At 36.6% G+C, this 17,248-nt stretch overlaps 1 long non-coding RNA gene across 1 annotated transcript in view; it reads right to left on the bottom strand.

The window, feature by feature from the left end:
- The window catches only part of LOC132661555 (uncharacterized), a 172,766-nt gene that overhangs the window by 55,638 nt on the left and 99,880 nt on the right, over positions 1-17,248 (bottom strand). The window contains exon 4 of the long non-coding RNA XR_009602283.3: positions 12,289-12,352. This is a non-coding gene — a long non-coding RNA (uncharacterized LOC132661555). The remainder of the gene's footprint in view (positions 1-12,288; positions 12,353-17,248) is intronic.

The following is a 17,248-nucleotide window of genomic DNA, read 5'->3' as shown; positions in this document are numbered from 1 at the left end:
ACATGGGTCAATAGATTCTCCTACAAGAAATTATAAAAAGTTATGACCTCTGATAGTTAAAATGTAGAGTTGCTACATAATTTCAGAGATCCAAGATTTGCAAAAACATTGGAAAGAGATGGAAAAACTCGCAAGGACTTGACCCAAGGGATTAACTTCTCCATAGAGGAATGTGTCAATTAGGAAGCTGCATATTTGCAAGGAAGTGCAGAAAGGAAAGGTTGGGGCAGTAAACATTGGTAATACCTGCCCTCCCCCATCTACTATTAAGTGGTGTCTTGATACAGGCCCCCACAGCCCAGTCCCTGTGACAAACTGATCTCTACTGTGGACATGGTTTTATTAAGACATCAAAGAGTATGTCTGGTGATACACAAAATCGTACAACTCACTGACTGACCTGACCCTTTTCCGTGCTCAGCAATCAAACTCAATGAGTAATTTCACTTCCCATGAAGATTTTCTTAGTGAGGGGATGAACTGGTCATATCGATGCAAATGTGCTCAGCTTTTTGACCGTTAAATTTCTCATTGTAACTCAATATGATAGCCTTTGCTTTTTACATCATTTATCTGGAGCTTGATTTGTGGGAATTCATTCCAAAAAGATAGATATGCTCTCAATATGCTAACAAAATTGTATCTGTGAACTGGCAAGGCTGAATGAAGGCCACCCTCTGGACCATGCTGATTCTCCAAGCCAAGGACATCTTGTGAACCCCTTGGCAGCCAGCAGTCAGCTTTTTCCTTGAGGCCCTTGATCCTTCTGTGTCCTTAGCTTCAAACCTTTACAATCTCCTACCCAGAAACATATAATTAAAGTAATCAAAAGATGTTGATCACCTTCCCAAGTGAATATAAAATTTCCTTAGTAGGGTTCTTTTTTCCCTCAAGCCCAGGAAAATGCTAACTAAAGATCATATCAATTATCAACAAAGCACTACAGAAAAACAATTGAATTTTTTCTTTCCTTAAGCCTTCACTTACATTTTACTAAGGTATCAAACCAGCTTTTTTTTTTCTTTTCACTGTGGTACATTATGTAGAAGGGAGTCTAGAGACAATAATCTATATTTTCAATGACATGCAATAATGATTATAGCAAATTGCCATAAAATTATCGCTCTGTTTTAGTAAACACTGTATCTAAAAGGTATCCTTTGTGTTTCAAAGCAGATAAAATAAACTCATTTATGCTAATACCTATCTTAACGCTCAGTAAAAATTTCCTAATGCATTAATTATGGCTCTAGATAGACCAATGATTATTTCATATATTCTAATTAGAAATCACTTCAGTCAGTCAGCCATACACATCAGTAAACAAGTAGAATGAATTCCCCAGGGAGGTGATAAAAAGACAATGATTTCCTTTGCACTACAGCTTGGAGAATTTACCCCACAATCAAGGAGTAATTAGAGAAGAAAATGAGGAGTTAGTAAACATACTTGCAGGTGGGAGCATTTGGCAAGGCTGTTTCTTTGCAAAGATAAAATGAAAATGGACACCTTCATTACTAATCATATATGGGGAAATACACTAGCTATCATGCTCTCTTCTCAGAAGTAAGCAACAAATACAATCAAATTTGTTGCTTTTGCAGGAGCACAAATTGGAATGTAATCATCTCATTTAAATGCTAGGTTCCCAGAAGGGAGAAAGATGAAACTAACTCAGCATGTTCTAATGATTCATCCCTTTATTACAGAGCTTTATCCCCTCAAGATCAAGCTAATTGGTATTAATTTTTGATGCTATTGTTTGCAATAGGAGCCCTCATTCCAACTTTTGGTCCATGATCCAATGATTAAAATAAGGAGCAGAGGTGGTAGTGGAAAGAGGGAGAGTCATTAAACTGGCTGATTTAACCACTATCTGTATTTGGACCTCCCATTTATCATCCTATTTTTAGCTGTCAAAGATATTTTCAAAAATTATTGTGTAGATAGAAGAGGTATGGCTTTATAACACATGCGTTTGTTATATATATAATTTCTCATCAAGTTGGTGTCACAAATGCAAGCTGCATTCTTTGGCTTGCAGACTTATTTTCAGTTAATTTGCTCACTTGCCAGCTATTTTTACACAGCACCAGTAAATACAATCTCATAACTAACAATGATCCACATTACTGAAGGTGAAATACTCAGAGGTCCTTTAGTTCACATTTGGGGCTTGGATGTAGAACATTTTAATTATCTGGAAAGCACTCAAACAGCAAATCAAACATTAAAAGACCAAAAGCATCTTTATAAAATTACAATTCAGCTTCTGGGCTTTCATAATAATTTGTTTCTCTGACCATAGAAAGCCTTAGAAAAAGTCAGCAAGTCATTCTATTAGTCTTAATGGAGAAATAAAGTCTTGAACTCATGAACAACTGTCTTAAAGGAGAGAGAAAGGTCCCCGCTTATTAAAATTAGTGTCAATCAGTTTAGACAGGTAATCAATAACTGTCCACTTACATTGTTCAGTCAGCCATATTACTCAGAAATAAGCCTTGTATCTATTTTAGTTTCACTGACACTTTATCAGGATTAAATTGTGGGTGGGAAAGTTGGGTCATTTCAGAAAACCTTGGAATAAATTTGTCAGAAGAATTGTAAGCCTCATGCATTTATCTGGCATTCTCTTATTATGCTAACCTGAACTGATCATGAGAAGTTGGGAAAAAATGGAAGAGTAATGCTCAGGGGCATAAGTCTTTCAAAGGCTTAAAAACTTACCTGTTTAAATACATTTGCTAATGGATCATGGATTTATGATACTATAATAAAATGTGATCCCCAAACAGGGTCTATTTCAAAAAGATCATAATTCTATTTCTCAAAAGGTGAATATTTAGATATAAGCCAATTATTTAGTATTTCATTCAATAAACTCATGAATATAAAATGTATGGTAGCTCATGGATGATATATTGAATGGTTATGACAAATGATGTTCTTCATATGGTGGTTAGACTATTATATGGTTCACTTGCTTCCCAATTCTAAGTCCTAATTTTCAGATGTATGTTCCTTAAAAACCATTAGAGGAAACCATCTGGAAACTGAAATTCTCATTTATTTTGAAAGGACTACAGACATGAGATTCAAAAAAAGGAAAGAAAGAAAGAAAGAAAGAAAGAAAGAAAGAAAGAGAAAAAGAAAAGGAAGGAAGGAAAAGAGGAAGGAAGGAAGGAAAAGAGGGATGAAGGGAGGAAGAAAAAAGTGAGAGAGAGTAACAGATGTATTTATTGTACATTGAGTATCAGTGATAAGGAAATACTAGAATAGATGTTGGAAAGAACAGTGGAGCATCTAGCCCAACAATTTTTTTATAAAAGAAAATACAGACATTTGTTTCCCCAAGAGAATCAACTACTTAAAGGCAAAGCAGAAATTTGAAAGAATGTTTTGGAGCTTCCAATTCAGTGTTCATTCCACTGAATCCAGGAACCATATTTTTTTCTGTCCCTATAATAGATTTCTACTTTCCTTTGAACATTTTTGATATACAAAAAATTAATGAAATGAGGAAGCATTTAAGCCTGGAATTAGGTTATCTCAAGTTTTGGGTCACTTTGAAACCCAATTATTTATCTAGGGTGTGTAGATTTTTCCCCTTAAACTACTTAAATCATAATAACAAATATATCTCCATAAGACAAATCTTATACATATTCAGTGAAATTCCATTACAACCACACTTGAATAATTACCCCAGGGGTAGCTGGGTGGCTCGGTCAGTTAAGCATCTAACTTGATTTAGGCTCAGGTCATGATCTCACAGTTTGTGGGATTGGGCCCCACATAAGGCTCTGCTGACAGCACGGAGCCTGCTTGGGATCTCTCTCTCCCCCTCTTTGCCCCCCTCTCTCAAAATAAATAAACTTAAAAAAAAAAGAATTACTCCACCAAGCTTTCAGCTTTCATCGTCCAACAACCTCACTACAAAGGAATAGTTGACCATCCCACTGAAGGGTGAAAATCGCTCTTAGAATGTACTTTCTGATTAATTCTTTTTTTTTTTTTATTTGGTTAATACTTATCTAGCACATGCGGAAGTCCCCTCAGATATAAAAAAAAAAAAGCAGCCTTAAAACAAACTTTATAATTAGTTCAAGGCCTTTTAAAAGACACAAGCGATGTTAAATATCAAGATGTGGGTACAGTGCCACCTAGAAATAAGTGCGTATCAAAGAGGTGGCAGTGGATAGTGTCAAAGCATTCAGATCTTGGTTGAAAATGTGACTGCACTAATTACATTACTTGGGTTTGAATCTTGGCTGCTCACTTGTTAGCTGTATGATTCTGCTTCAGTTTTCTGATCTGCGTAATGAAGCCAATAAGAGTACCTCTCTGTGTTAGGGCTTCTGGGAGAATTAAATGTATTAACAAATAAATTGTGTCACACAGTAAGCACTCAATAAATACATGATATGATGACTACTGTTATTATTAATGTCCTTTATTCTCCCTAATGTCCCATCTCTCATCACTTAGAGATCTGATCTTGCTAAGATTCTGATCTTAGCAACAGAAGACTGAGGCATTGGCCAAAATCAAGTGTTCAAAAACAAAATTGGAGATGACAAAAAAAAATGGCAAAATATAGCAAAGCACTTGATTTTATGGAAAGTAATGTGTTTTTCATTTTCAAGTCACATTTGTGCCCTTAAAATTACATATTATGGTGAATCATAGACATATTAAAAATATTATGGAAAAAGACACAATTCTGAACCCAAGTATAAAATTCCTTGGCTAAAACATTCATTACAAGGTAAAACTATAGGTTTGCTTTGGACTTAAATAGAAAAACAACAGTTTATGAGGCATCTTGCATTAAAGAGGATCTAGTTTAAGTTTGATGACAATTTAATGCTAGTGCTACATTCATCTACAGACTCAGAAACCATTACAAACATGTACTGTATCATTATCCTTGTGTTAGGGAGACTCCAAAGCATAGGAGATTAGTGTTTTCAGGCAAATAAGCATTTCTTGGCCTGCTACTGGGTACTGATGAGTGTCCTAAGAGATAAGGTATACCTTCAAATGTCTCATTTACTACCATTTTCTGAACAAAGAAAGAAAGAAAGAAGGAAGGAAGGAAGGAAGGAAGGAAGAAAGAAAGAGAGAGAGAAAGAAAAAAAAGAAAAATGCTGATTGAAGTAAAAAATGAGTGAGACATACAAATTCAATTTAACAAACATTCGTAATACCCAGCACGACCATAGTTACACAGGGGGACATCAATGTGGCTTAAACAGGATGCTTTTCCTCAAGGAGAGAATAATTTTGCTGATAATCATAATGATGATGGCTAATGTATTTTAAGTGCTTACTAGGTGTCAAGCATTGTAGTACATTGCTGATACGTGTTATCTCATTTATTTTTATGATCACCCTATAACTAATCTACCCAATTCATAGTAAGAAAATTGAGGATTAGGGAGGTTGATGCACTTTCCCAAGGATATGTGATGGAGGCTGGGGAGGTTACTAACACATCTACCTCACCACAGGTGGGTCTTCATGATTCTCCCCATTGGTGGGGCTCTGAAATTCCCAAATAGCCCTGACCTTTTGGTGACTAGAAGCTCCTTCCAGAGCTTCACATTTACAACCTTATCTCCTCCTCTGTTTTCTCTCCTTCCTTAAAGAGGTTTGCATATAGATCAGTATCTTAGTTCTTGACAGTTTCCATAACGTACTCTTCTCCAAAGATCTCATTTTCCATTCTGTTCAGTAATCCATTCACTGACCTGAAGCCAATTCCATAGTATTGGAACCAACCTAAGTACCTTGCTTTCTCTCACTGTTAATGTAGTTTCTTGGCAAAATCTAGCCTTGGATAATTTCAATGCTCCATTATTTTTTCCCATTTTATTGAGATATAATTGACATACTACTTTGTATTAATTTAAGGGGTACAACATAATGACTTGATAAATGTATATATTGCAAAATCATCACTACAATAACTTTAGTTAAAATCCATCACCCACATTGTTACACATTTCTCTTTTGTCATGAGAACTTTTAAGATCTACTCTCTTAGCAATGTTCAACTTTTGAATATGCATTACAGTGTTGTTAACTATAGTCATCCTGCTGTATATTACATCCCTAGAACTTACTTATCTTCTATCTGGAAGCTTGTACCTTATCTTCACACATTTTCTCCATCCCTTCCCTCCCCAGCCTCTACTTCTGGCAACCATCAGTTTGTTCTCTGTTTCTTAGAGTTTGGTTTCTTTAGATTCCACACATAAGTGAGATCATACAATATTTGTCTTTTTCTGTCTGGCTTATTTCACTTAGCATAATGCCCTCAAGTTTCATTCATGTTATTGTAAATGACAGGATTTCCTTCCTTCTTTTTATGGATGAATAATATCATACGGTGTGTGTGTGTGTATATATATGTATGTATGTACACATATATGTATATAGTATATGTACATATACATATATGTGTGTAGATAAATATATGTGTATATTTACATATATGTGTATACACACACATATATACATGCACCACATGTCTTTATCCACTCATCTGTCGATGGAGACTTAAGTTGTTTCCATGTCTCGGTTATTGTAAATAATGCTGCAGCTAATATGGGGATGCAGATATCTCTTTGAAATACTGGTTTAATTTCCCTTGAAGATATGCCCAAAAGTGGAAATCCTGGATCATATGGTAGCTCTATTTTTAATTTTTTGAGGAAACTCTGTACTGTATTCCATAGTGGCTGTTCCATTTATATTCCCACCAACAGTGTGTAAGAGTTCCCTCTTCTCCCCATCCTTGATAACACTTGTTATCATTTGTCTTTTTTTTTTGTTTATTTATTTATTTTCAGAAAGAGAGAGAGCAGGGGTGGGGGAGAGAGAGAAGGAGAGAGAGAAGATCCCAAGTAGGTTCTGTACTGTCAACATGGAGACCCATATGGGGCAAACCGGTGAACTGTTTGATCATGACCTGACCTGAACCAAAATCAAGAGTGGGATGCTTAACCAACTGAGCCACTGAGGTGTGCATATTATTTTTTGGTGACAGCTATTCTAGCAGGTGTGAGGTGGCATCTCAATATGGTCTTGAGTTGTGTTTCCCTGATGATCAGTGATATTGAGCACATTTTCATGTACCTGTTGGCCATTTGTATATCTCCTTTGGAAAAATGTGTATTCAGTTACTCTGCCCATTTTTAAATTGTATTGTTTTTTTTTTTTTTGCTATTGAGTTATATGAATTATTTATCTATTTTGGATATTAACCACTTATCAGGCATACAATTTGCAAATATTTTCTCTCATACCATAGGTTGTCTTTTCATTTTGTTGATGGTTTCTTTCTCTGTGCAAAAGCTTTTTAGTTTCACGTAGTCACACTAGTTTATTTTACTTCTGATGTCTTTGCTTTTGGTTTCAAATCCAAAAATCATTCCTAAGACAAATGTTAAGGAGTTTATCACCTATGTTTTTATCTAGAAGTTTTATGGTTTCAAGTCTTATGTTCAAATCTTTATTTTTGTGTATGATGTAAGATAGGGTTCCAGTTTCATTCTTTTTTCATTCTTTTTCATGTGTCTCTCCAGTTTTCCCAACATCATTTATTGAAGAGACTATCCTTTCCTCATTGCATATCCTTAGCTAGTTTGTTATAAATTGATTGACCATATATGCATGGGTTTACTTCTGTGCCATTTGTTCTATTAATCAACACATCTGTTTTTACGCCTATACTATATTGTTTTAATTATGATAGTTTTGTAATATAGTTTGAAATCAGGAAGTGTGATGCTCTCAGTTTTGTTCTTCTTTCTCAAGATTATTTTTTTTGGTTATTCAGCTCTTTTGTTGCTCCATACAAATTGTAGGATTGTTTTTTCTGGCTTTATTTTAAATGTATAATCACTCCTTTTAAGAGCACTTTAAGTGTGACACAGGAATCAAACTAAATTTCTGTAGTTCAATAGTTTTTGAAATTTTGTTTCAAGACCCTCTTCTCCAAAAATTTATATAATCAAGAGCTTCTGCTTATGTGGGTTGTACCTACCAATATTTGTTATATTAGAAATTAAAGTAGAAAACATTTAAAACATTTCTTAATATATTTAAGAATAAAATAAATCCATTACACGTTAACATAAATATGTTATGAATAATAATTCTACCTTGAAACAACAAAAAAAGTTGATTGAAAGAGTATTATTTTATATTTTGCAAATCTCTGCAGTGTCTGGCTTAAGAGAAGACAGCTAGATTCCCCTGTCTGCATCTGCACTGAATCTCTTGCACTACCATATGTCATGCTATCTTTTTTTAATGTTTATTTATTTTTGAAACAGAAAGAGACAGAGTGTGAGTGGGAAAGGGGCAGAGAGAGAGGGAGACACAGAATCCGAAGCAGGCTCCAGGCTCTGAGCTGTCAGCACAGAGCCCAATGTGGGCTCTCATGAGCCATGAGATCATGACCTGAGCGGAAGTCAGACGCCCAACCGACTGAGCCATCCAGGCGCCCCATATGTTATACTGTCTTTGAAAAATTCCAGTGTATACTGACAAGAGAATGAGAGTGGAAAAGCAAATAATAATATTATTTTTTTAATGCTTTTTAAAATTTATTTTGAGAGAGAGAGGGCAGAGGAGGGGCAGAGAGAGAGGGAGTGAGAACCCAAGCAGGCTCCACCCTGTCATTGCAGAGCCTGACGTGGGGCTTGAACTCACAAACCATGAGATCATGACCTGAGCTGAAACCAGGAGTCAGACACTTAACCAACTGAGCCACCCAGGCGCCCCAATAATATTATAGTGAAAATAGTTTTGACCTTCCAGACCCATGTAAAGGCCCTTGTGGGTCTGTAGGAGCCCCCCAGCGACAACTTTAAAACTGCTTCTTTAATCACTCATTTCTTTTATCCCTTCTTTTATCCCTCAGCTAGATAAATAAACTATTTTCCACTGTATTCTTTTCTCTTCAAACCTTCAACACCTACTTTCCTCCCTTTGCTCATAATTGACATAAATAAACATAAATACTTGAAAAGTAGAAGCCTTGGAAGAGAAGTTCCATACATTCTCACCACTTGCTACCAGCCTACCTTCATCTGTACCTATATACTATACCCAACCCCTATGCCCTACCTTGACTCTGAAGGAGATGCTTCCTTTTTTTTTTTTTTTTTTATTTCAGTGTTTCTCTCTTTTTGCCTCCTCAAGAATATTGCTTCAGCTTCTGCATAATTTTTTACTTCTTTCTTGGGTCATGTCCACCACCATTTTAATTTGTTTCTGAAGATTACATCATAAATGTTGCCCCTTAATTCCACTCCCCATCTCCAGCTATAGTGCCATTTTCCCCCTTTGAAGGCAAACCTTTTGACATAGCTGCCTATCCACCCTATCTCAAGTTCCTCTACTTGCATTCTCTCTTGAATGTATTGTTTTCTGACCTTTCTCCCACCATTCCCTATCACTTGTGATAGGACTTGTGAAGAACTCTAGTGGCTTCCATGTTGCTAAATCCTTGGACATTTCTTTGTTTTCACCTTATGCAATTGAGCTGCATTTGACACATTTGATCATAGTCTCATTCTTAAACAATCCTTCTTCACTTAGCTTCTGGGTCACTATTCTTTCCTAATTTTCTAGGGCTTTACTAGAGGCCCTTCTTAGTCTCCTTGTTGATTCTTTTCATGTGCCTAACCATTAATCATGGAAATGATTCAGGGCTCATTCCTTGGATGTCTTCTCTCTCTATGCTCTTTTCTTATGTAATCTCGTTCAGGCTCATCATTTTTAAAACCATCCAAGTGTACACCTACTCCCAAATTTACATCCCCACTTGGACCTTTTCACTGAGCTCCATACAGTTATGGCCCACATAATATCTCCATTTAGATATATAATATGCCTTTTGAACCTTAAGACTGAACTCCTGATTCACTGTTCCTATCTACCCAAACTTATCTCTCCACAATCTTCCCTAACTTTGTAAGTTGTAACTAATCCCTCAAGTTGATCTGGCCAAATAAAATCTTGGAGACTTCCAAACATAAGTCAGATTTTACCACTTCTCAAGATGCTTCACTGGTTTATCTCCCTCATGAAAAACCTATGTCCTTCCATTAACCTATAAAATCCTACACAAACTGTTCCTGTGCTGACTTTGTGGCCTTTTCTTCTGCCCTTCTTTCTCTGATTCACCCATCTCTGGCCACAATGGACTTCTTTCTGGTGCTTGAATGCCATACTTTAAGCTGAGGGGTCTGGACATATTTCATCAGTAATGGGAAGTCACTGCAAAATTTATGCTACAAAACATTTCTTCAAAGAGATCAGTCCCTGTTCTTTTGTTGGAATCTGATCAACCCTGGGAAATTGAGGCAGCATCTAAAGTTTGACACAGCGGTTCTGATGACCTAAAACTTCCAATTCCCTTTCAAGAACACTTTTATCTTTCACTGGATTTCAATACCAATTAAATCTGATCTGAGTATTGGGTGGTCACAGTTACACTGACAGAATTTGATTGCAAAGAGTAAAAATACATAAGTGTTTGATGAGTGGTAGAGAGAATGAAGGCTGTGGAAATTCATAAAATAAGGATAAATAGGGCTGCCTGAGTGGCTTAGTTGGTTAAGTGTCTGACTTCTGCTCAGGTCATGATCTCATGGTTTGTGAGTTCAAGCCCCACATTGGGCTCTCTGCTGTCAGCATGGAACCCACTTTGGAATCTGTCTTCCTCTCTCTGCACCTCACCTGCTTGCACTTGCATGCATATGTATTCTCTCCCAAAATTAAATAAACGTTAAAATAAAATTTAAAAAAAGGATAAATAAATATGGGGTCAGAGAAGTTTTTATGGGGAAGATAGCTCTTTAATTCTATTTTGAATAGTGAGTACTATGTGGATAAGTTAAAATCATCACAGGGATAGAAAGAAGAGGCAGAATTTTTTGAACAGGGCAAGGAGGCAAGATTTAAGAGTAGGGCATCATGAAGGAGCAAATCGACTGAAAAAATGGGCTTACATTAGAAAGTAAAGTGCGTGAGATGTTTATACTCAGCTCCTCTAAATTTAATGAGCTTAGTCCTTCCACATTCTGAAGGGTCTATAAATTCAAATCCACATAATCTCTTTCCACGATAAGATTATGGCGATTTGTGTGTATTTACAGCATCTTGGCCTGGTTCTATTTTTTAGAGTAGAACATATTTATTTTCAAAATATTCAAACTTTGAGTTTCAATAGTCATTTTTTTTTTTCTTTTTAAGTGGAGTAGTATTCTTAGTCCCATTAAGTTTAAAGATCAGGAAAATGTTCAGGTAGTACTTTTTCTACAGTGTATCTGATTTGATTTTGAAGCAGAAATCAAATCATATCTGATTACCATTCAACTTGTGGGCAGCACCACTGTTAAGATAAAAAGCCACTGGGGCACATGGCTGGCTTAGTAGGTAGAGCATGTAACTCTTGATCTTGGGGGTTGTAAGTCTGAGCCTTACATTGGATATAGAGACTACTTAAAAATAAAATCTTAAAAAAAAAAAAAGCCATCAGAGAAATATGGACAAACTCTCAGTCTCTTCCCTAATGCTCTCAGAAATGCACTTTCCAATTCATTGTATCAGACTAAAAAAAATAAATAAGCATTCATGCTCGGAAACAATATGTCAACGACTCAGTATCAGTATCCTTGTCCACCATCCATCAATTGTTGTTCTATGTCAAGTGCTGTTTCCATAATCAATCTTTGGCTGTTTGTGATTGGGACTAAGCACCTTTTGTGCTTTCAAGGTATTGCAAGTAAGTGCAAACCAAAGAGAAAATAGATCGTTCAAGCACCAGCTTTATTTATGCTCTGACACCAATACCCTTGCCTTCATTTTATTCCATGCATTGGCTGATTTCCCAATATCCACACAAAAGATAAAAATCTTACTATCACAATAAATGTTGTGCACAATATTGTGCTTTTGATAGCACAATAAAAATTGGTTTCAGGAAGTGAATTTGGCCCATTCTTTGCTACGTTATTGCATTTTAAGACACATTTACTAAAAAGGAGAGAAAATTTTCACTTCAGAGTTATTCAGAATGTGTAGCTTTTTCTTTTTCCTTTTCTCTTTTTAAGCACAAAAATGGAAGTTCAGATTTGGAGACAATAGTTTTCTTTCTTTTGTTTATTCCTTTGAGACAAAACTTTCACACTCTGGACAAGGACAATGTCAATGAACAGAAAAAGTTTAGAAAATTCCATGCAACAGAGAATAGTTTTAATTACTTACCTATGTAATTTCCAAGCTCCTATCACCAGTCATGGTTGTGTTCTTTTCCAACTCTACTAAACACCTACAAAATGAACATTTAAAGATAATTGGTTATTTTGGTATATTGCATTATATTTGAAAGAATGTATACAGATATCCAAAATTCAATAACCCAGAACATTGGCTAACCATTTTATGCTTACATTTTGAAGAAATAAGGTTTTTTTGTTTGTTTTTGTTTTGTTTTGGTTTGGTTTTGGGGGGTTTTTTTTGGCTAATTTTTTCCCTTTCAACATCCATGTTCACATGCTCAGTTATAGGACTTTCTATTGAAGGATACCTGATAGAGAAAGTCAGGAGGCAGGGTTACTTTTCCCATCCATGCTAATGTAGCAAGAGTGGACTCAGCTGAACATTAGGAAGAAATTAGCTTAGGGGTCTACCATCACTCTCCTCCACCACCCAGAGCATATTTACACTAATTACATAAGAATTTGGGGAGAAACCTGTCGTGTTTGGAGGGTTTTTAGTAATGAGAACACTGGACTCTCCATGATTGCTACTATTGTTGCTACAGAGAGAGAGAGGTGATTTGGGGTACAGATATCTGAGAGAGATGCGAAACCAATAGGGTCTTCACACCTGAAATGGCGAAAAACAACATTGGAGCATGTGGCAACTTTGTAGCAAGAAAACAGTCCTTTAATAAACATACCAGTAGAACTGGCAGCACCGACAAAGGGCTCTGATCAAAGGGTTTGTGGGATTATCCTTTGATGAGATGGCCAGAATAGAAAAATATTTCTTGTTTTTGCTAGTTCAACACCCACTCCCCCTTCTTCTGGTAACAGCACCTTGAATTTCCTTTGTAACCACTCCACTGTCAGCTCATGCTGGGACTTCCCTCCTCCCACAGGAGTAGGGATTTAACCCAGGCCCGACAAAACAGAGCACTGTAAAATTTTTTGAATATTTTTTTAAGAAATTGAGACATACATTCCACAGAATTCATTCTTTTAAAGGCTATAGTTCTTTGATCTTCAGCATATTTACCGAGCTGTGCAACCATCACTAATATCTAATTCCAGAAGAATTTTATCATCCCCTCACCCCAAAAATACCTCGTACCTATTAACAGTTGTTCCTCATTCCCATCCACTATCAGCCCTTGACAACCACTAATCTACTTTCTGTCTCCATAGATTTTCCTGTATGGATGTTTCATACGAATGGAATCATATAATATATAATATTTTATATCTATCTTCTTTCACTTAACAGAATATTTTCAAGGCTTATCCATGTTGTAGTATCAATATCTCATTCCTTTTTATGGCTGAATAATATTCCACTATATGGTAATAGTAGATTTTGTTCATTCATTTATCAGTTGATGGGCACTCCACTTTTTAAGAAATTATTTATTTTTGAGGGAGGGAGGGAGGCAGGGAGGGAGAGAGAGAGCGAGAGAACATAGCAGGGGAGGGCCAGAGAAGGTGGGGGGTGGGGGAGGGAGACACAGAATTCAAAGCAGGCTCCAACCTCTGAGCTGTAAGCCCAGAGTCCAACATGAGGCTCAGACCCATGAACTGTGACATCATGACCTGAACCAAAGTCAGATGCTTAACCAACTGAGCCACCCAGGCATTCCAATGGGCATTTCACTTTTTAGCTATAAGACTGATGCTATCATGAACATTCATGTACGAGTTTTTATGGGAATATAGGATGTAAATTATGTTGGCTCTATGATTTGAGTTGAATCATTGGCTCATACAATAAAGCCATATTTATGTGTAATAGGGAAAATAATAGCAATTCTCTGAGCAGACTGTAAGAAGCTTCAATCTTATTCTTTTCCTTCCAGTGGTTCCAGACTGCTATTTGCTCACATGATTGTGGTATGTTAGTTTTTGATGTTGGTGTGGAGCTTAGAAGAGAAGGATGGGAATAGGAGAGGTTAAAATACTATAAATCTTACTGTTCTTCCCCTATCAAGAACTTTTTCTTGAATAAATGCTCCCCAGGTGGCTGAAAACTTTTAGCTAATATCCAGAGTTCTGAAAACATTGATTGTGATGATTTCTGCCAGTGTTCTTATTGCTTTTATGAATGATAGGATTTTTGGAAGTCCTTACTCTGCTATTTATAGCTGATATCACTAAGCCTGTAGTTTGTGCAGTGATTGATTCTGTCAAGGCATGTAACTTGATCCGGTCCTAAGAAAAATGACTTGACTTTTGTAAATGCTGAGGGTTTGAGGTCTGAGTATGGTAGTTTTTTGAGGGGTACTGCCCATATCCCCAGGGCCTTGTGGCTTCACTGCAAGTCTGCCAGCTCCTACTAGTGGATATTTACATTTGGTTCCTGCCTAAGGGCTTTATCTAAAGCCATTTAAGTCTGTTCCAGCAGCCTCATGTACCTCAGCCTGGGTATTCTTCTCATAAACAATAACCAATACTAGCTGGTGTACAAGGGTCCAATCTTCCTGGTCCTTTAGGTGGTATAACTGTGACATGTATTTTTACATTGTTGCCCCTCAGGGTAGGACTTCGGTTGCCCAAGGTGGCAGTTGATTTATAATGCACTCCCTATTTGTTCCTTTACCTTCCATGTCCTGCTTCCCCAGTTCCTACTGACGTCTCCTGTACCTCTCAGATAAATTACTTGGACTTGAAACTGTTTTTCAAAGTCTGTTTTGGGAAAAATTCAACTTAGAGAGATTGTAGGCTAGGAGTCAACTGCAAACAACCTATTCTATAATAAGAAAGCTGACCTGGGAAGAAGCCATCCAGGCGTAAAGTCTGACAGAGCAGAGTTGAGTTCTGGTGACAATTTTTAAAAAATATTTATTTATTTTTGAGATAGAGAACTAGTGGGGGAGGAGCAGAGAGTGAGGAAGACAGGGGATCTGAAGAAGGCTCTGCACTGACAGAAGAGAACCCAATGCAAGGCTTGTACCCATGTGAAAGCATGACCTGAGCTGTAGTCAGACAACTAACCGACTGAGCCACCCAGGTGCCCACTGGTGACAATGTTTAAATGTCCCTTTAAGTCCTGATTCTGTGGACCTTTAGTTATGTGGGCCAAAATATTCCCTTTTTTGTTTCAAATGAATTTCAGTTAGGTTTCTTTCTTTCTTCATCTTCTTTTTTTTTTTTTTTTTGCCTTTTTTTGCCTTTTTTGCCTCTGGAATAATTCTGCATAACATAGTATTTTATTATTGACTATGGACTTAAGGAAAAACCCCACAATAATGGATTGAAATAAGCAAAGCTAAGTTTATGAAACCAGTTAACAGCAACTTGACAGAGCCTTAGTAGTTTCTTACAATCAAAGATACTTATAAGGTTTAGGATTTAAGCTCTAGTCATTTAAATCAGGCCTTTAATGGTAAGTAACTGTGACTGGGACAGAAACCTGACATAATTGCTTAAGATTGGTGACACATCATGGCGAGCATCTTGAAGCAAGCGTTAAGTAAACTGCTTGCTTGAAAATCAAGCTATTTGCCTAGTTGAGCAATCCATCATCCTATGAGAACTGTTTGTCCAGATAAGCAAACTGTTTGTTCAGATAAATGGACATGGAAGAATATCCTGAAGCAAACAGTGAAGTTATTTATCAGTTTAAAATCTTCCAGTAATAAACAGTTAAGTCTTACTGACACAGGTGTTCTCGATACTTAAGCAATGTGATACAGGTGGTATGAGTTCTTATAAAGAGTAGGATTTGTCTCCATGGGGACAGTCGGTGACATTGAAGGAATTCTAGGCAAGGGAGAAAAAACAACATAAATGTACTAAAGAATGGACAAAATATTAACAATGCTGGAGTGAAGTAACTAGGAAATTAGCTACAAAAGGGTATTTAGGTGAGATGTATAGAACCAGGAACCAGAACTTTGTCCTCTTAGAAATGGGGAGCCTTTGAAGGTTACGAAACACCTTACTACTGAAAAGTGTTTCTGTTTGGATTTTTTGTTTGTTTTGTTTTGTTTTACTAGGAAATCTTGGTTTTTAAGTGGTCACACAATATAATGTACCATCAACTGAGGAATTTATAATTTCAAACTTCTTCTGGCTATTTAAATCTTTTTCATATTTTAATACCAAGCCCTATGCCTTGAACGTTGATTGGAACATGAGAGCTAAATTATTATCTGTAAAGAATGATAGCAGGGAGTGAGACTATAAGCATCTTGGCTTCCATCTTTGCATATTATGGAGCCAGAGAAAGGGCATTATTTATTCATTGTGCAGGTGAGGAAGAGACAGTCCAAAGTTTCACTTAACATTTGTCAAACAGCACTGCTTATGATTTATGGCAAAAGCTCTTATAGTCACTAATAACCTCTTATTCAGATTCTGAGAACACCTAACACGAACATAATAGCAGCTAGTATTCTTAGACTAATCACAAGCATTACATTTAGACCAATATGGATTCTTATCCTGACTCTGACACTTAATGGAAAGATGACTGTGGGCAAGTTAGCGTCCTTGTCCCTCTGTTACCTTATGCAACTTGTAGGGAAAGATAATACTACCACATGAATGTGATTTGAAAATCAAATGAAGGCAAAAAAATAGACTGAAAGAGTTTGGCATAACGTTGGAAAGCATTAAAGATTGGTTTTGTTTTTGCCTTTTTCCTTGAGTAGGCTTCTCTGAAAATATGCACAAGGAAAGGGAAATAAAAGTCCAGGCCAATTCATAATGGAGAAAATGGCCGACTTCCAAGCCTTCTACGCTCTGGCTTCCCACACCCATGTATTTGTTTCAACTGTAAATCTGCTTTCAGAATCTTCATATGAGCATCACAAATAAAGTTCAGAAATTAGGATTTCTTCTCCCGGGGAGAGCTGCCCCTTAAGCAAAGCTTTTACCTCAAAGGGAATGACTGTAATTCAACATTTGAGCATTAGGCAGAGGAAGCCCTCTAGGAACTCATTCTATGGTTGTAACTCTTGCAATAT

Source organism: Panthera onca, chromosome D1 (genome assembly GCF_046562875.1).
Source record: "Panthera onca isolate mPanOnc1 chromosome D1, mPanOnc1 haplotype 2, whole genome shotgun sequence".
In the NCBI taxonomy this organism is placed as follows: Eukaryota; Metazoa; Chordata; class Mammalia; order Carnivora; family Felidae; genus Panthera; species Panthera onca.
This window is presented reverse-complemented; position numbering and strand designations above follow the sequence as displayed.